The sequence below is a fragment of the Coenobita brevimanus genome, chromosome 83, assembly GCF_032717465.1.
Source record: "Coenobita brevimanus isolate Jiangsu-jjx chromosome 83, ASM3271746v2, whole genome shotgun sequence".
In the NCBI taxonomy this organism is placed as follows: domain Eukaryota; kingdom Metazoa; phylum Arthropoda; class Malacostraca; order Decapoda; family Coenobitidae; genus Coenobita; species Coenobita brevimanus.
Genome location: NC_137036.1, coordinates 14,357,825 through 14,361,311, shown reverse-complemented (window position 1 = coordinate 14,361,311; position 3,487 = coordinate 14,357,825).

Genomic DNA, 3,487 nt, shown 5'->3' with positions numbered 1-3,487 from the left:
GCTCACAGGCAGAAAACGATACTACGGCTCTACATCCTTTCCACAGCACTTCTTCGTGACTGGCACAATATTCCACAGTTAATCTATTGTTATAACTCAGCATTCAAGATAGAGAGATGGTAATATTAGGCCAAGTTGGCGCAAAAGGAGTATAGACGCGAAAATTAATAAGTCACAGGATTAAGTCGGCCTCCTATATTATTCGTCGCGTATTATTTTTTTTTATGGAGAGAGAATAAGGCTCCTATTCTCGTGGGGTAAGGAGGCTCCCTAGCACCTCTTCCATAGCGATTTATTTTTGCATATGGCTAGGTAACATCCTCCTGTACGTTATTTCTTCAAAGTATGGGAACACCAGGATTTATATAACATAAACAAGAAGGTGAAATAAGCTGAATAAATCGCCTAGGAAAAGGTGTTAGGGACCTTCCTTAACCAACGAGAATACGTGCCCCAAGAGACCTTTTTTACACCTTTTTCTTGTAATAGTAGAGGAATAGGGGGCTGAGGCTAGGCTATCTATTTATCTATCTATTGCCAGACGCCTTAATCCCATACGGGGTGGCCACAAGCAAATCGCCTCCACGTCGCCCTGTCCTCAGTCCAGCAAATAGAGGGGTAGAAGACAAGCCTGCTCCCTGGTGGCACCCGATGTCACCTTCATCACCTTTTGCGTCTCAAACCTTTAAAAAAAATAGAAAGAAATGGATCACCCTGACCCACTAAACCACCAGGCGCCTCTCTTTTATATTTCCAGTCCTGCGAAAGTTGGGCTTAGTTACGAAAATAAATTCATCGTAAGTTTTAATAGTACTTGTCTTGGTCTTTGCATCCGTTCTCGTCTGGCCAAAATGTTTTATAAAGGGGTCATGTGGATGTGGAGTGGTCAGGTGGATGTGGAGTGGTCAGGTGGAGTGGTCAGGTGGAGTGGTCAGGTGGATGTGGAGTGGTCAGGTGGATGTGGAGTGGTCAGGTGGATGTGGAGTGGCCAGGTGGATGTGGAGTGGCCAGGTGGGTGGGAGTGGTCCGGTGGATGGGAGTGGTCAGGTGGATGTGGAGTGGCCAGGTGGATGTGGAGTGGTCAGGTGGATGTGGAGTGGTCAGGTGGATGTGGAGTGGTGGATGTGGAGTGGTCAGGTGGATGTGGAGTGGCCAGGTGGATGTGGAGTGGTCAGGTGGATGTGGAGTGGTCAGGTGGATGTGGAGTGGTCAGGTGGAGTGGTCAGGTGGATGTGGAGTGGTCAGGTGGATGGGGAGTGGCCAGGTGGAGTGGTCAGGTGGATGTGGAGTGGTCAGGTGGATGGGGAGTGGCCAGGTGGAGTGGTCAGGTGGAGTGGTCATGTGGATGTGGAGTGGCTAGGTGGATGTGGAGTGGCCAGGTGGATGGGGAGTGGTCAGGTGGATGGGGAGTGGCCAGGTGGATGTGGAGTGGCCAGGTGGATGTGGAGTGGTCAGGTGGATGGGGAGTGGCCAGGTGGATGTGGAGTGGCTAGGTGGATGTGGAGTGGCCAGGTGAATGTGGAGTGGTCAGGTGGATGTGGAGTGGCCAGGTGGATGTGGAGTGGCCAGGTGGATGTGGAGTGGCCAGGTGGATGTGGAGTGGTCAGGTGGATGTGGAGTGGTGGATGTGGAGTGGTCAGGTGGATGTGGAGTGGCCAGGTGGAGTGGTCAGGTGGATGTGGAGTGGTCAGGTGGATGTGGAGTGGTCAGGTGGAGTGGTCATGTGGATGTGGAGTGGCTAGGTGGATGTGGAGTGGCCAGGTGGATGGAGAGTGGTCAGGTGGATGGGGAGTGGCCAGGTGGATGTGGAGTGGCCAGGTGGATGTGGAGTGGTCAGGTGGATGGGGAGTGGCCAGGTGGATGTGGAGTGGCTAGGTGGATGTGGAGTGGCCAGGTGAATGTGGAGTGGTCAGGTGGATGTGGAGTGGCCAGGTGGATGTGGAGTGGTCAGGTGGATGTGGAGTGGCCAGGTGGATGTGGAGTGGCCAGGTGGATGTGGAGTGGCCAGGTGGATGTGGAGTGGCCAGGTGGATGTGGAGTGGCCAGGTGGATGTGGAGTGGCCAGGTGGATGTGGAGTGGCCAGGTGTAGCGACCAAGGTGGCCAAATTCGAGCAGGGGAGGCACATTACACCAGTGGCCATGTGAAGGTACTATTTTCTTGGGGGTGGAGTGGCCAAAGGCAGGTACAAGAGTGGCCAAGGATAGGTACAACGTTGGCCAAGAGAAGATGGTAACTGTGTGGAGGTGGAGGTCCAAGTGGAATGAAATGGACATGTGGAGTGGTGAGAGGAGTGGCCAAGTGGAGGACGATGAGACGAAGAGTAAGTACGGAGGTGGCCAATAAGTGATGATGGCCACATACAATACCACAGCCCCCTCCACTACCACTTAGGGACCCTCTCCTATGGCCACTTTCTTCATTAGAGTCAGTAAAGGGTCAACAGCTCCTCAAAAATTCCTTAGTTTTTTTAATATATACCTTTACCTGGACGTACCTGCTCCATTAGCAATTTTTCGTATCATCTGCAAATCTTTAATAGTTTACAGCAAAGTCCTTCACTAATACCGTACACGTAAATTATAAATGGTACGGGATTCAATATCAAACCTTTCAATTAGCTGGGTAGGGTTTCCTCTGCTTAATAAAATCGTCCAGGGGTAACCAAGGGATTTTTCTCAGCTCTACCGTCCCTGTGAAAGATTTAGCCTGACGCTGCTTCACTGTGTAGGCTTTCTGCTGAATAAAATCGCTTGAAGTTAAAAATAACCGATGAAGTTCCACCACTTTAGCAAAAGAAATAAATTTAATATTAAGTAATACTACAAACATCCACGCAGAGCTTAACACAGGAAAATTATACTCTTTTCACCTTCACCTGGCCAAGCTTTTCTTCGTTTTGCAGCTTATTTCACTCGGATTTCCTCGTCCCATTGCAGCTTAATTCGCCCGGATTTTCTCGACCATTTGCAGCTTATTTCACATTGCTCGGAGACAGAAAAAGACAGCAGTACGCTTTTTCATGGCACTTATTCGTGACTAGCATTATATTCTAGTGTTTATCTATTTTTAAAACCCAATATTTAAGATGAAGATAGTTTAGACCAAGTTCATGTGAAAGGATCTTAGTACTTACGAGACGAAGATGTAGATTTCAGGTCAAGTTAGAGTGAAAGGAGTACAGTACTAACGTTACATATCCCTGTACAAATTGTCCCACGTACAATATAATCACTGATACAGCGACTAATTCTGTAACCTCACCGTAACACTGCTAAATTTGTCTCTGAGTAATTTCTTTCTATGTGCAATGTTAACAGTGATTTGGCTTCTATTCCTACTGTTGCATGACCAAAGATACTCCTATGGCATATCTTCCTCTTCCTCCTCCTCCTCCTCCTCCTCCTCATTATCATCATCATCACCCTCACCACCATCAAATCATTTCATCTATACATATACCGTAATAAACTCCTATGCCATACTCC